The 17,804-nt window shown below is 38.7% G+C and overlaps 1 pseudogene; it reads right to left on the minus strand.

Moving 5' to 3' along the window:
- Window positions 1-5,580: 5,580 nt before the first annotated feature.
- Window positions 5,581-6,201, minus strand: LOC118541931 (glutathione S-transferase P pseudogene; annotated as a pseudogene).
- Between the last annotated feature and the right edge of the window lie 11,603 nt (window positions 6,202-17,804).

The following is a 17,804-nucleotide window of genomic DNA, read 5'->3' on the forward strand; positions in this document are numbered from 1 at the left end:
TAGTGCTTTTGTCTTCCCTGCCCCTCTGCCCAGCCGATGGCAATTTGGCAAACCATTTATTTTTACAGCGTATGCACAGAAACATGAACAATATCCACAGCCCCATGAACATCAGGAAATCTTTAACAATTTTTGCTGTGGTACATTCTGTTTGTGGTTGAGGGAATGGAGTGTTACACCGGTTACATTTGTATCCAATTTATATTCCCACTGACTGCTGTCCGCGGGTCAACCCAGTTTCATGGCTGGAGAGGTCCATGGCCCCTTGCACGCTGCATGCTCTTGTGGCTCCCCTTGCCTTGTGATTTCAACTGCTGTTAGGTCCACTTACTACTGTTTGCAGTTCACATTCCAGGAGATGATTCTGAAAACCTGCATATTTAAATCTTCTTCCATGGCTTTCTCTAACTGCCAAATCTACGTTTTCAGACTCTGCACTATTTTCTCCAGAAACTACTGTGTCTGTTTTCATGAGGTCACTTCTAGCATTCTGCAATTTTAAAGTATTTGCTAGAGACCAAGAGTGAACCATTAACAATGTTTAATGACTATAGACGTTATTTGGATTTACATAATTACCTTTTATTTTCAAGGACCCATATACAATGGGTAATCCCTGTTGATTCTTGGGATAAAATCACACCTCAGCATGAACCTATGCAATGGATATGGCAGTATCTCAGTTTTACAGATGAGCTGGAGTGGTTATGTGACTTGCTAAGGGTGACATAGCTCAGAAGTGAAAGAACCAGGATTTAAATCCAACTAGTCTGACTTCTGTGTCTACCTTCTCAACCGTCACATTTTGATGCTGCCTCTTTTTAACTGACAAGAGGTTCCCTGCAAAACTAAGTTTGCAAACAAATTATTATTCAATGAGCACAATGCTAAGTGAAACAAGTCAGAGAAAGACAAATACCACATGATTCCACTCATATGTGGAATTTAAGAAACAAAACAGATGAACCTATGGGAAGAGGGAAAAAAAGAGAGAGGGAAACAAATCTTAAGAAACTGAACCATAACATACAATGTATTATTTGTTTCAGAGGTACAGGTCTGTGATTCAATAGTTTTACACAATTCACAGCGCTCACCATAGCACATATCCTCCCCAATGGATACCCTCCTATCACCCAGCCACCCCATCCCTCCCACCCCCCACCACTCTAGCAACCCTCAGTTTGTTTCCTGTGATTAAGAATTCCTCATATCAGTGAGATCATATGATACATGTGTTTGTCTGATTGACTTATTTTGCTCAGCATAATACCCTCCAGTTCCATCCACGTCGTTGCAAATGGCAAGATTTCATTCCTTTTGATAGCTGCATAATATTCCATTGTATATATATACCACATCTTCTTTATCCATTCATCTGTCGATGGACATCATGGCTCTTTCCATAGTTTGGCTATTGTGGACATTGCTGCTATAAACATCAGGGTGCACGTAGCCCTTTGGATCCTTACATTTGTATCTTTGGGGTAAATAACCAGTAGTGCAATTGCTGGGTTGTAGGGTAGCTCTATTTTCAACTTTTTGAGGAACCTCCATACTGTTTTCCAGAGTGGCTGCACCAGTTTGCATTCCCACCAACAGTGTAGGAGGGTTCCCCTTTCTCCGCATTCCCGCCAACATCTGTCGTTTCCTGACTTGTAAATTTTAGCCATTCTGACTGGTGTGAGGTGGTTTCTCACTGAGGTTTTTATTTGGATTTCCCTGATGCCGAGCGATGTTGAGCACTTTTTCATGTGCCTGTTGGCCATTTGGACGTCTTCTTTGGAAAAATGTCTGTTCATATCTTCTGCCCATTTCTTGATTGGATTCTTTGTTCTTTGGGTGTTAAGTTTGATAAGTTCTTTATAGATTTTGGATACTAGCCCTTTATCTGATATGTCATTTGCAAATATCTTCTCCCCTTCTGTCGGTTGTCTTTTGGTTTTGTTGACTGTTTCTTTTGCTGTGCAAAAGCTTTTTATCTTGATGAAGTCCCAATAGTTCATTTTTGCTCTTGCTCCCCTTGCCTTTGGTGATATGTCTAGGAAGAAGTTGCCGCAGCTGAGGTCAAAGAGGTTGCTGCCTGTGTTCTCCTCAAGGATTTTGATGGGCTCCTATCTCAATTGGAGGGAGAGACGAACCATGAGAGACTATGGACTCTGAGAAACAAACGGAGGGTTCCAGAGGGAGGGGGGTGGGGGGATGGGTGAGCCTGGTATTGGGTATTAAAGAGGGAACGTATTGAATGGAGCACTGGGTGTTATACGCAAACAATGAATCATGGAACACTACATCAAAAACCAATGATGTAATGTATGGTGATTGACATACATAATAAAAGTAAAAAAAAAAAAAAGAAACTGAACCATAGAGATCAAACTGAGGGTTACTGGAGGGAGGTGGGTGGGGGATGGGCTAGGTGGGTGATGGGCATTGAGGAGGGCACTTGTGTTGAGCACTGGATGTCATATGCAAGTGATGAATCACTGAATTCTAGTCCTAAAACCAGTATTACACTATATGTTAACTAGAATTTAAATAAAAAACTGAAACAAAAAAAATTATTTAATGAGCACAGATCAAAAGTATAGGTAAGTATACAGGAGGGGTATATAACTTAGACTTCGGGACCATCCAATAAGCTATCCCTGTCTCCAAATAGAGCAATCATTTCTAATGACAAGAAGATCTGTGCCTCCCAGGTCGGTGGCTCTCTCCTAGCTGTGCTGCATAAACACTACGGATTCTTGCTCCAAACTCTTCCTACATTTTTTTTTATGCAAGTTTCATTACTCTTATGTTAGAATCTGACTTTATGTATCACAAAATCTGTTACATTACAGTTATTTAAAACTCTTAATTATGAGATTCCTATATAAACATGTGATTGAATTTGGGTGTTTTGTTCATCTGTTTTAGCAACTACTCAAATATCTTAAGGTTGAAGTTGTGCAGATGGCAAAGTTCATGCATTTTATATGTTTTTAAAACATCTTTTACTAGTTTCCTTTCTTTATGAGAATGGGAATAACCTAATCTCCAAATTCACGGGGCATCTTAATGATCTCCCTTACAAACTAGTTTCATCGTGCATGAGCCCATGAAAGAAAAAAAATCTTGGATATAAGAATAAAATTATTGTTTGATCCATTCTTAAGAGATATATCTCAGTCACTTAGTTGCTTAATTTCTGGAATCTCAATAAACAAATTATGTGAAATAATTGAATGCCAATATAAATCTCTCTTTTTAAACTTTTTTCCTTCCAGATTGCTGATTTCTGACTCAATCACCAAAGTAGACTTTCTCAAGTAAACACAAGAGAATATTAGTCCAGTATATGTTCCACAAAAATATGCTCATTGAATGAGAATTCTGTATCTCTCTCCCTTGGAGATTCTGAAAATACATCAACATATTAAAAGATCTGAGAAATCTTACAATAAAGAAAGAAATTGCTATTTAAAAAGACATAAGTAATTTTGTATGTAACTTCTAGTAAGTGTGAAATTATGTTACACACAACACACTTTGAATAATACTTCAGACTATAACAAGCAATGCAGAGAAGAGGACATGTAAGAGCTTCAGGTAGAAAGGGTGATACTTCATTTATTCGGTGTTTTTTCCCCATAGACCAAAATATTATCTTAATAATATTTTCAAATATGAAAAATATTTTAAACTGATATATTTATTTATTCTTTAAACTTTCAATATTAATTTTTATATTAATTATTCTTTTTTTCCTAAAGTACTAATCAGACCATGGCTACATGTTGAAGAGCAGTCCCAAACATAACTTTATTGCTTATTCTGGGCAATGCAAACAAATTAGTTCACTATAAGGCATTAGTAGCACAGGAAGAAAAAAAAATGCTATGAGGTGCTAATTTGCATTTTCTAGAACAACTCAGTGTATTACAATAAGCTCTCTCCCCGCTGTCTGTCCAGACCAGCTCCCTTACCTCTAGCCTCCCAACACCACACAGATGGGCTATCTATGAGCACATCTGCCAGGGCTGCCAAAATGTAAACACACTCAGCTGGTAGCAGATGTTTTCCAGGAAAGATCGCTACACTGGAGTTGTTCTGCTGTGGATTCTATGTGAGTTGATCTCCATGACTAGGCGTAAGGTCAGTGTGTTCAAACAGATCATTTGTTTTTCAGATATAGAACAATAACGGTAGATGCAAGCTCAACTGTTTGGTATTTACCACGTACATATATAGAGAAATGTTTCTGAAGCCTCTGCTAATAAGTCAAGTTTTTAAAAAATATAGGCTTTATTTTACTTGATGTGCTTATTTCCTGAGCTTTTCAAAGGTAAAACATAGACTTAGTAAAAGAAAAATAAGGATTCTCAGTTTTTGTATGGTCATTGTTGTAATCTTGTGGGTTGTTATAATAATTGTCTATATTCATAGTTCTTAGTCCTTTTTATCAATATACTAGGTATTCATTTATGGGGTAATTTTATTTAGTTTTGTAGACACTGATGGTATGTTTTTCTTATGTGAGTTTATAAACTCATTTAATATGTATGTATTCCCAAATCCTGATGGTATGTAAAATCAAAAATACTTTATAAAGTACTTTTATAAAGTACTACTACTTACAAGGTATTTTACTAAACATGAGGTTTACTTGGAAGAGACATACAAGAAAATAAGTAATCATATCCGTTGGTAACAAGTATTCTATTTCTAGAGTGCCCTGAGAGTTCAGGGAGCATAACGGGGCGAGGCAAAGACACAGGCTACTTTGAGCATGGTTTATAGTCCGGCGGTAAAATCAAGACAAGCAATAGTCCACTAACAAAAAACTAAAGAACAGAAACCAGCTGCCATTCTCATTATATATATATATATATATATATATATATATATATTAGTAATCTGAACAGTAGGGTTTGAAAAACCATTATCCTAAAAAACTGAAATACTGAATTGAGCAGCAGGAATTGCTGCTTATGGGAATTAGATAATTTCCACCCCCACTCCTGACTAGTACAGTACCATTGTTGAATTACAAGTTTAAACATAACTGAAGTCCACCCTAAACCAAACACCTACCAAGGCCAAGTAACTGCAGACCTATTGAAATTACCCATTGTATAAGACCCTCCACTTCCAAATATTTCTGTGTTAATATTTACTTTGTTTCCTGCTTGATGGAATACACCAAAAAAAAAAAAAAAAAAAAAAAAAAAAGTCTTGTACTTGCCTCCAAGTAATGACTTTTAACAATAACTTATTTCTCTCACTTTGATACATGCTTCCAAATTATCATGACTTTAAAGTTTGATTTCGGGATGGTTCCAGAATTTGAAAATCTACCTGCCCAAACTTACCAAGATATAGAATGTGAGCTTTCTAATATTACTTCTTATTCAATGACCACACCCTCACTTTCCTCTGTTGGCTTCTGATTCATGTCCTTATCTAAAACGTGTTTCTGAGGATTTTTCTTCAGTCTTCTTCTTCTCCTTCTTCTTTATTTCTGTGCTTGGAAATTTTATTGGTCCTGGAGAAAGGAAGGCATGCAGGCCCCACCTCCTGCACAGAATGACAATACTCTCACTGCTTCCTGTTGCAGTTGATGGGAAGCTTCATACGCTAGGGGAAGACCAGGAAGGACTTGAGCTTGGGCCCGGGGCCAAGGCATGCCACATAGGCAGAGAGCAGGGGGAAGGAGTCCAAGCAGCCGGGGGCCAGGACCTGGTGAATCAGCGGCAAGTTCAACAAGGTGTAGTCCGAGAAGGAGATCTAGTTGCCTACGATAAAGACCTGCCCCTCCCTGGTTCTGGGACAGCAGGATCTCAAAAGGCTTCAAGTGCCCTGGTCGTGCCTTCATATACCCCTCCTTGCCTGCTTTGTGGTTGGATAGGTAAGGATGAGGTATTTGCAGTGGAGATCCTCCACGGGGTCATTCAGCATGTCCACCAGGGCGCCCTCCCACTGGTCCTTCCCATAGAGCACAAGGGGCTGGCCCAAGTATTGCAGGATGGCAATGGACTGGTACAGGGTCAGGTCTCCATCCTGGAACTTGGGAAGCTTCCCGGGTAAACAGGAGGACTTGAGTGAGCTCTACAGCCAGGTCTCCTTGGTCACCACCTCTTCCTTCCAGCTCTGACCCTGGTCAGCCAGCAGCATGCTCATGGCCTCATGTCGCTCTCCAACAGGCAAGGAGACAACACTGTAAGGTGCCGTGGTTGCAGCGCCCACAGCGCTGGCGGTGGTGGTGGTGGCGGTGGCAGGGCTCTCTTCAGTCTTCTTCTATCTCTACACCTCTACAGATCTTACCTACTCTGATGCTTTGTAAACTGGCAGATGTACAGATACACAGGAATAATAAATTTAAGGAATATATTCATAGAAAAAAACATGCATATTCATGTCATATTTATAGTATAGGTTCCTTTTAAAACACAGCTCAAAGGGGTTTTAATGCAAACAGTGTATTGGGCAAATGCTCCCAGGGAGTAGAAGTGAGGAACCAGGGTGCCATAAACTGTCTGTGTCCCTCCAAAATTCATACGTTGAAACTTAATCCTCAGTGTGATGGTATTTGGAGGTGGGGACTTTGGAAAGTGATTAGGTCATGAGGGTGGAGCCATCATGGTTGGATGAGTGTCCTTATGGAAGAGCCCCAGAATGCTCCCTGACCTTCGACACCATATGAAGACATGGCAAGAAGACGGCTGTCTTTGAACCAGGAAGCAGGTCCTCAGCAGACACCAAATCAGCTGGTGCTTTATTCTTGGACATCTCACCTTCCAGAACTGTGAGAAATAACTGTTTGTTGTTCATTAGCCCCCTAGTCAATTCTATTTTGTATTTAAAGATATGTTTTTAAATTGACTGTTTCTGTGGAGACTGAGTGCTCAGTCCCACCTGGAGTATCTGAGGAAATTTACCATAAGGTCTCCAGATCCAAGCAATGTAAAGAAGAAGCAATTACTCATCAGAACTGACCCTCCACTGAGAGTTTTTCCATGAGTGATAAACTCCTTGAACTTGTGGGTTGCACATGTGAATTTTCAGTTAGCTGCCAGAGATGACCCAAAGCATGTGCCAGAAAAATACTCAAGTAGTATGCAAAAAGCAATGCATGCTTGATATTAGGCACAGTCCGCACAATATTGTTTGCTAAATCAATGACTAGAATGAGTCATGAGGCAGTGAAGAAATGAAGTAGTGCACAAGGTATTTAATATAGTCCTTCTAGCATACCACTTGCGTAGGCTGGTGCCCTCCATTAATTCCAATCCATAACCAACTCTCCAAATTGTCAGATAGCTGTAAGCTTTACAGAAGAGGATTAGTTTGGCAACGATAGTCCTAGCACCTGTAAATCATTCCTAGTCATAAATGATATTCATCATCTCCTCTCTCAGAGTTCCCTCACTTCAGCTAGTGTGGGTTTCTTGTCTAAGAGGTGACCCAAATCTTCAAGGAATCTGAGCACTTAGTTGACTTCTCCGTGGTGGACCTGGATTGCTGTAATTTTCCATTCAGATTTATGTCTGCGCACTGAAGCAACAAGAGATTTCCAGTGAATCTTCTGGGTCCCAGATACAGTTCCCTCTTTCCCCATCATATAACACCAACTCTATCTGTCATGATCAGTGTCAATTACTCCTGCCAGTATGATAACTCCTTTCTTTGCCTATTGGCTCATTGCTATCTTCAAGTTTAGTGGGATCTTTATTGTGTCCACTGGAAAACAAAACAAAACAAAACAAAACAAAACAAAACAAAACATTCCCACATTAGAAATCAAGACTTATAATCTAATGGAATTTGAATTGTGAATACCAGAAACAAAAATTTCTAAAATGAATTGACAGAAGTAATGAAAAAAAGAGCCAATGGTACTTTTATAACTTGATTACAGGACTGGCATTCTAGATATTAGGGACACGGCACCATATATTGGCCATTAGTTTAATGGATATTACACACCTTAAAAGATAGCATACCAAAACTGAGTGGTGTCCTGGCTCTGAGCTGTCATTTTACTGAGCAGTTGAGGGTTATTCTATTATCACATTAGGTTAACACTTTGTGGCGATAGGGTGTAGAATGAAACAAGTAGATTCCATGGTAATGGTAATTCATGCACTGCCTCACCTACTTTGCCATAAAATTGTCTTGTTAGCCTAAGGAAACTGATGATCCCATTCTAATGAATTAGGGATTTTTTAAGACCCAAGATGATATAAGGTTGGCAAAGTACTGAATGTAGGAAAGCAAATCCATATCGAGAATTATGTTGATTCTGGTAATTATAAATTGCTGTCTCCTCCAGGGTTGAAAAGGTCTAATTTGAAAGGGTCCAAAAATTTCACCTTTCATCATTTCAACATACCTCCAAATCGTTCAGCTTGAGTTAGAACCATGTTGAGGGCCCACACTGATTGCTGCCATTGATAGGTTATACATTTAGCAGGGGCAATAACTAATCTATCTTAGTGAGAAGGAATCCACACTGTTGGGCCCATGCATAGTTCCATCTCAGCAACCATGGACAACTTGTTCATGGGCCAATTGGACAAACACTACACTGGCTGAGAAATGAACTGATGCTCATCAGCAGGATGGCCCATCTTGTCCACCTAGTAATAAAGGCTTTTTGTCTCTGTCAGCCATTAATATGAGACAAACAATAATCTACAAATTTTATCCCAAATCCATCTGAATGTAATACTCCAGACTTCCTTTTTTTCCTATGTTCCAATCTTTGCCTCTCTAGGTCCCTATTCAACTACTCAAATCATATGTCACTTTGATTCAGAATAAATGACCAAGCATACTACTCCCAACTCTACTCACTGGGAGGGTTTCCGCTTACCACTGTCCTGTAGGACTTGGATTGAGCAGAAGTATAGTCAGATGTACATTTTCAGAATCTACTGAAGCTGACTTATCTGAGACTTAGACATGAATTTTCCCTCTGTCACTTGGTCCTAGGGAACCTCCTTAGAGGCCACAGATTTGAGCTGAAGGATAAACAATGGTTCAATAGAAGTAATTGATATGGAATTTTGCACCACCAATTTGTATAACTTATGTGTGTATCCTAGACTGACTTAAGCCCTATCCTGGATCATTCAGGGAATTCAGATAGTGTACTGGTGTCATATAACAGGTAGAGCAGAAATAGCAATATTAAGGACAATAGGATTGAGTGACTATTGGTAAGCACCATAACTGATGCTCTAGAAAAATATAATAAATAGCTATTGCTAATTAACAGCAATTGAAAAGATAGAGAAAGGGACTCCCTGGGAGTTCACACAGATATATTGTTCCATTGAGGAGGGAACAAAGAAAAAGCTGAGGACTAGGTCCAAAACTTAATCATCTGAATAACTCAGCTCCAAAGAAGGTAAAATCCTCAACCAAGGAAGTTTGTTTTATCAAAATCAGGGCCATGTTTGGGGAAAAAAATCAGGGACACATAGATTGACACCTCCCCAAATATTGAATTTGTAGCTTTTAAAGTGTTCAATAGCAACATAAGGCTAATGACTATTGACTTGGACTGCATGGTTCAAGAACATCCTACTTTAATAGTTTGTGGGGGAATTTTCACAGTCAACAATCAGGTTATGTCTACAGAGGAAGGAGCTCAGGACTACAGACAAAAAGGCCTGGCTTAACCCTGGCTCTCTCATTTATTTGCTCTGAAATCTCTAATTTTCAAATTATCTGTTAACTGCAGAGAGTAATAATATCTTCAAGGAGATTAACACTTAGATATGCTAAAATGTAATAATTGATAGGAAATAATTTTATGGTGAGGATTTATGATATACTATACACTGAAGGTACTTGATATTAGAAATATTGTAAAAAACTATTGTCTTATAACAAATAAATTATACAAATCTTAACATATATATTAATGTATGTTCATGACAAAATAGAATACAGAAACCTTGATTTTCCAAGATAATTTTACCACGTGTTTATAACATTAAATAATATACAGTTTATTATGCATGGCTTAAATTTAATTAAAGTAGAATCATACTTTATGTATCATCTTACTACTGGATTTTTCTCTTAGTATATGTATGGCCTGTACTGATGTTGATGCATATAGCACTCTGATTCATTTTCACTACTATTTAGTATTCTGTTGTGTGAATGTAAATTTTAAAATTCTGTCTGTTGGAATATTCAGATGAAAGAATGATTTTCAGACAACATCCTGCCTCTAGCCTTCCAGATGCAAAGCTGAAGCTTCTCTGCATGTGTCAAGATGTACTCTGTGTGCACACCTGTATGTCTCAACTCAAAAAGTTCTGTTAATTACAGGTTGATCCTCCAGGTAAACATTTTCCTTACAGCAAACATTTAATTCCATTTCACTCCAGAGGAAACAGGGTATTTCAAAGAGAAGTTGCACTCAGGGTGACTAGGACCCTGACTGTATTAAATGATAGCTATTATAGATCTCAGTGCAGTTTTCTACTACTCTTGGCTTATCAACCCTTCAGGAACTTGTATCTTTTTGTTTCTTGAATTGCATTTCTTGACTTAAATTTTATGAACCAAACCGTATGTTCTAGCCATACTAAAATTTTTTTAAGCACCATCCTTTTCCTGTTTCCTCTGGCCAACCCCTTTTAGCTAGAACACCCTTTCAGACACCCACTACATATTAGCTGGCTAGCGTCTACTGATCATTTGGGTCCAGGCTCAAACATCAATTCATATTTCCCATTTCAAAGCACTGTCCAAACTTTATTATTATTACTTATTTAATATTCTCTCTACTTTGCAAAACTGTTGACAGCTTGGGGACAGAGATTGTATTGTATCAGTTCTGTTAGGACTAGAGTGCCTCTCATAGTACCCAATACCTAGTAGGTTTGTGATACCTTTAGTTGGATGAATTATTTAACTACTATATTTAGTTGATTCCAAGGCACACATATTTTAAATTCTAACACGTCTAAAGTCAGAGTGCTGCTTAGAATTCGTCATGTTTATAGATTAATTGGAAGATTTGTTTTTTTTTTTTTTTTTTTTAATTTTTTTATTGTTATGTTAATCCCCATACATTACATCATTAGTTTTAGATTTAGTGTTCCATGATTCATTGTTTGTGCATAACACCCCGTGCTCCATGCAGAACGTGCCCTCCTCAATACCCATCACCAGGCTAACCCATCCTCCCAACCCCCTCCCCTCTAGAACCCTCAGTTTGTTTTTCAGAGTCCATCGTCTCTCATGGTTCTTCTCCCCCTCCGATTTCCCCCCCTTCATTCTTCCCCTCCTGCTACATTCTTCTTCTTCTTTTTTTCTTTCTTAACATATATTGCATTATTTGTTTCAGAGGTACAGATCTGAGATTCAACAGTCTTGCACAATTCACAGCGCTTACCAGAACACATACCCTCCCCAGTGTCCATCACCCAGTCACCCCATCCCTCCCACCCCACCCCCCACTCCAGCAACCCTCAGTTTGTTTCCTGAGATTAAGAATTCCTCATATCAGAGAGGTCATATGATACATGTCTGTTTTGTTTTGTTTTAATTTCACCTAAAATAATGAAGAGTCTTACAAGTGAGGAGGTATTTGATTCTACAAAAAGATGGTACTTAATGACGAAAATTCTTGGAGTTTGAAGTTATCTTCTCAATGTAGTGTTTGACATTTAATAAATGATAAGTGTACTAGTGATGTCCAAATGAGTTAATTATTAGCCATCAATTAGCGTTGACCAGATCCTTTCTGACTCATTTGTATTCTCAAGAGAAGTTGCTTAACTATTTCCTTCATGCTGCATTAGCTTGTTCTTATTCCACAAATTTCGATAGTCCCAAATTTTCATCAGCGGGATCTCAAACTATCTTGGTGAGAACATAATGTATTAATATCACCAGGTTGTCCACAAAGAACATCTTTCCAGCTTGAGAAAGAAACATAAGTTAGCTCTAGCCAGCCAAGAAGTACATTCTTTAGAGAACTTAACCCTAAAAATGTAAAGTGTCCTTCCATATATAATCAAAAATAGAAACACTACTATGTAGTAAAATAATTGTAAGAAAGTAAAATAAGTCTCTAAGATGGATTTATACTTTTTTTTTAAGTCAATTATCAAATTCTAAAAAAAACAACAACAAAAACTGTGTCCCCATCAAGCTGGCTATCTTCCTACTGAGTAATCTAGCATTGGCCAAAACCCTCAGGCCACAAACATCTGTCCTTTGCATCTGAAAGGACAGAAGATGCTTCACCATGTATTTAAATCTAAAGCCCTTTATTTGCAATTATGAGTAAAAAAAACAAAAAACAAAAAAAAAAACTTAGAAACCATCTGCAAGTGACACAGAAGGTCTATCTTTTCATCTGAAGGGAAGGTGTTGTGGACTCCTTTTGAGGCACAAAACCATGTGTCCACATTGACTTTGGAGGTGTGCCAGGACACAGGTGCTCCTGGCAATGCCTTGTTCTCAAATCCAGACCTCCAGGGCTCAGTGGGCAGGAAGTGCTGATCTTCCTGTTCTGAACTATCGCTGCCAAGCAAGGGCTCCCTTCTGTTGGTCTCCAGGCCTTCCTGAACATTCAGACCCAGGTGTTGAGCCCTAACTCTGGCTCTGAGAAGAGAGTCTGAACTCAGGGGCAGTGATTCCCACTCTCTGCTCTTCTCTGCCCCTGCAATTAGGACACCTCACTGAGGAGCCTGTCTTGGGATTTTTCAGGATGATCATCAGTATGAAGAATATATCTTGGCCTTCTAGGTCCAGTTTAGCCCTGATCTATGCTGCTTTAATCCCAGTGCCCTGTATCAAATGTTCATACTCCTAGAGGTTTGACAGTAGGAGCAGTAATGTGACAAGAAACAATAAAATCCTCATTTCTGACTCAGGGAGAAAGTGGAAGTCATGGGGATTAGCCCTGTTTGGAACTCCTGCTCCAAAGGATTAACATTCACATGAATTTTGGTGCTAAAATAAAATTTATGTATCCATGTAGTGGAAATTCCTACCCCTTCCCATCTCATTCAGACATAAAGCAGGTCCTAACAGCGGCCCCTACATGATCTGCAACACTGAACCCCTCACATACTACTATTGTCCTCCTTCACACCACTCCGGCCATAGTGGCTTCCTTGCTATTTTTCTGACATATTTATGTTTCTGCCTCAGAGCCTTTGTGCTACTGAACCCTCTCCCTAGTGTTCCCTCTACCCCTGGATAGCTTCATGGCTCACTTCCTCTTCGTCTTCTGTTCTCTTCCCAAAAGTCACATTCTCAGTGGGCCTTTTCTTAACTACGTTGTATTAAATGTATTCCTATCTCCCTTTCCTGCTTTATTTTTTATCCCCACACTCATCACTATGTGATACCTATTACGTTACTTACTATTTACTAACTGTCTACTTCCCTTTAGTAGAATATTAGCTTTGGGAAGGCAGAAAGTCTTGCTTCTATTATTCACTTCTCTATTCTCAGCGTTTAAAATGGTCTGACACATAGCAGGTGTTCAAAACATAGTTTTTGAGGGGAAGAAACATTTTTAAAATATTTGAAGATTTAGAGTTACCATGATATTCAGGTCCATAATTTTGATTGCTGAACAAGAGATTAAAGTGGGGAAATATCCTATGTCTAATTCAACAAACCCATTATTTGTGACTAAAATTCGTAACTTTATTTATAGGAATTCAGTGTAACATTGGATATTAATTTTTAAAAAGCATCTAAAGCTGCAAATTTTAAAATGTTGAGCTCACCCTTCACACTTTCCTAAATTTCTCATACCATAATGATAAATTAATCCAAATTATCATTCATTCACTTGTTCACTCTGTTAATATAGGCTTGTAAAGTGCCTCCTCTCAGTTCAAACATTTTCAACAACCTCATGGTACACTAGTAAATTTGGCTCATCATAGGACACTTTATCAAACAAAACAACAAAGAGTAGAAACTTTCTCAGTTACAAAACTTCCCTATGCAAATAAGACAAAATACAGTTTGCTTACCTCAGCAGTACCTATTTTTCTTCATTCATAATATCAGATACGTACTTCTAAGTGTATCTAAGACATAGGAGTCTTCTAACTTTTTAAAATAGGCCTCCTAGGGCACCTGGGTTGCTCAGTTGGTTAAGTGTCTGTCTTCGGCTCAGGTCATGATCTCAGGGTCCTGGGATGGAGCCCCAGGGATCAGCAGGGAGTCTGCTACTCTCTCTCCCTCTGCTGGTCTCTCGTGCATTCTCTCTCTATCTCACACTCTCTCTCTCAAATAAATAAAATCTTTAAAAAAATTAAAAAAGAATAAAAATAAATAAATAAATAGGCCTTCTACTACAGGGAAGAACATAAGTATGCTTCTCAGATTGAGGAATAGTGGGCATTTCACACCAACTTAGAGATGTATAAAAACCTGTGCCCACACTGATGGTTTTGGTTATGTTTCTTTTCTAATTTGAATTTTGTTATTCTGGATTTTAAGTTTCACTAGCAAAAGATCTTCATATGTTTTCAACTAATATCAGATCCAGTTATGAACATAATTTTCATGGCCCAAGAGAACTTAGGTTGGAGTATATCTCAGGGAAAATTAAAGTAAGAGAAAGAAATGAAAACTCCCCCCCCCCCCCCCAGAAACCTCCTTTCTTAACACAATGGTTAGTTTCAGGGAGGTTCCCTGGAGATTCCCTCTCCCTCTACCCCTACCCCTGTATGTGCTCTCTCCCCCTCTCTCTCAAATAAATAAGTAAATAAATATTTTTAAAAAGTGAAAAATAAAAATAAATTTAATCAAACTTGTTTAGCCATCCTTGGCTGGATGCCAGGTAGTCCTGTGACTCATTAAAAAAGAAGGCAGGAGTAGGGTAGGAGTAGATTTTATTACACTAGATAAATCTCAGACAAGCATATCTATATAGAAGATATATTTGTTTCACCAATTTACAAAACTCCTTAAAATGTTAAGCAGCATACAATTTCGTTGAGACTTGTATTCAGGAGTAATAGGTTTAAGGGTGCTGAACCAAATCTGTTCTTGAAGCTTGCTTTGCCATTTGCACATGGAATTCATTCATAGTAAGGCGATTGTACAGTAATTACATAAAATGTAAAACCTTCCATTTAGATAGATAGATATATGGAATTTTAATTACTACCAGCTAGATTGAGATGCTGCTCCAGTTCAGGGAGTTGAGAAATCAGTGGGATGCTATTTATGTTCTCCAGAACATAATACAATTGTGTTTTTCTATTATCTATTGCTCTTGGAAGGCAATTAGTTCCAGGAGCTATGCAGTTTAAGGAAAAAAAAAATTAAAATGCCCCCACCTATTCCTAATTAAGATTAAGAGAATTCTTTGTCACGTTGAGCGTATTTAGGCATAAAATTACAATCATTTTGACATTAAATTCTCATTACCGTATTTCCCCAGAGTGATTTTTTTTAACAGGTATTTGTTGAAATGCTGACTGATACCACTCTTCCTTTAAATGCCATTCTTTTGCCTACTTTTTCTTATTGCCTCTGCTTTCATTTCTCCCAACACCAACACGCAACCTCTTCTCTGTGGTGAACTTTGAAATTCATGCAAGAAGGAAGTGAAAACAAAAAGAAGCACAACATTATTTCCCCACCGGTTTACGGAAGATGAAAAACTAAGACCAAAAAAAAAAAAAAAAAACCGTTGGTAAAATCATTCTCAGGCTACCCGGGTTGCTGAAAGCCCGGCTCCACAGTCAGGAGACCCTCCGGGCGGTGGGACATGGGGAGGCATCTGGGCAGCTCCCCACAGCTGCTCTGCTCCAGGCGCCCCCGCAGCCGGAATGTGTGAAAGGCACCCAGTGGGATGGAACCCCCCCAGCCTCCGACCTGCAGTTCAGGTGCGCAGGGGAGCCTCTAACTGCCGCAGAAGGTCTCTAGAGCGGCTGAGGCCAGCTCCCTATGTCCTAAGAACTTGCTGCTTTCTGCTGGACACAATGGCTCCTGAACTTTTCTGCCCTTGGCTCTCCAGAAGAGCTGACATGCACAACCCCGGACCACGGAGCCTAAAAGGAGGCATGCTAGCTCCATTGTCTCTTTTAAAAGTCCCTTCTGAAGGAAGTCAGTCCACAAGACCATTGTAGCTCCCTCTAGGACAGTACTGCAAGGTCAGCCCCGCAAACGAGTCCTGCTCTGGAGACAAGAGAAAAAGATAAGAATATTTGACTTCCAACCTCCCGGCGATTTTCATTAAAAGATAAATCGACCTCAATCTATTTTGAGCTTGGGTTTTTATAACACAATAATAAAAGGGGCAGTGTGAAAAAAGACTTTATTTCATCTACCACATTTTTTCCTACTGCTCGTTCTCAGCCTATAAATGCATTTAGCAAGTCTAAAGGCAACTGGAAGTGTGTAGCATGTGGTAGCTTTGCAGCCAGGTGAAATATTGCTCAGTCAAGTTAGAAAATTCAAGATCAGACTCTCCCAGAGAGTGGCTTTGTTCACTTCTGAGAAGACAGCTAAAGTCAACTTATTCTCCATCTGAGTCTCTTCATGTGAAGTGACAACGTGATCAAGAGCAGCATTGTGTGGAAACGCAATAAGCAGCAGAATGTCACCTACCATTTCACAGCTATACTTCAGTGTACCTAAGAAGCTGAGAGATCCTGAGTAGGTGATTCAGTAAGGAGAACCGGCCTTCCAGAGGCAGAGTGTCTCTGAGCACACTGTTCAGTGATTCTCTAGGGATAGATGAGTTTTGGAAGGAGATCTTTCTGCTGCATTGAGTCAGGTCAGAAAGGATATAATCACATGGGAAGGGTGTGATTCTGATGGGATAATCAATGGGGCACATAGATAAAAGAATATTATGAAAAACTATATGCCAACAAATTGGACAATCTGGAAGAAATGGATATATTCTTACAAACATATAAACTACCAAAACTGAAACAAGGGAAAATAGAAAACTTGAACAGACTGATAACCAACAAAGAAATTGAATCAGTAATCAAAAATCTCCCAACAAAGTCCAGGGTGGGATGCCTTCGCAGGCGAATTCTACTAAACATTTAAAGAGGAGTTAATACCTATTCTTCTCAAATTATTCCAAAAAATAGAAAAGGAAGGAAAATGTCATATTCATTCTATGAGGCCAGCATTACCCTGATACCAAAACCAGATGACACCACTTAAATAAAGAACTATAGGCCAATATCCCTAATGAATATGGATGCAAAAATTCTCAATAAAATACTAGCAAACTGAATCCAGCAATACATTAAAAGAATCATTCACCACAATCAAGTGGGATTTATTCCTGGGTTACAAGTGTTGTTCAATATTTGCAAATCAATCAACGTGATACACCACATTAATAAAAGAACAGAACTATATGATCATTTCAATAGATGCAGAAAAATCATTTCAAAAAGTACAACATCCACTTATGATAAAAACTGTCAGCAAAGTAGGTTTAGAGGGAACATACCTCAATATAATAAAGGCCATATTTGGAAAACTCACAGCTAATATCATCTTCAATGGGGAAAAACAGAGCTTTTCCTCTGTGGTCAGGAAGAAGACAGCAATGTCCGCTCTCACCACTGCTATTCAACATAGTACTGGAAGTCCTAGCCATAGCAATCAAACACCATAAGGAAATAGAAAACATCCAAATCAGCAAAGAAGAACTCAAACTTTCACTATTTGCAGATGACATAATAACTCTATATAGAAAACCCTAAAGACTCCACCAAAAAACTGCTAGAACTGATAAATGAATTCAGTAAAGTTACAGGATACTAAATCAATGTACAGAAATC

The sequence above is a fragment of the Halichoerus grypus genome, chromosome 2, assembly GCF_964656455.1.
Source record: "Halichoerus grypus chromosome 2, mHalGry1.hap1.1, whole genome shotgun sequence".
Lineage (NCBI taxonomy): Eukaryota > Metazoa > Chordata > Mammalia > Carnivora > Phocidae > Halichoerus > Halichoerus grypus.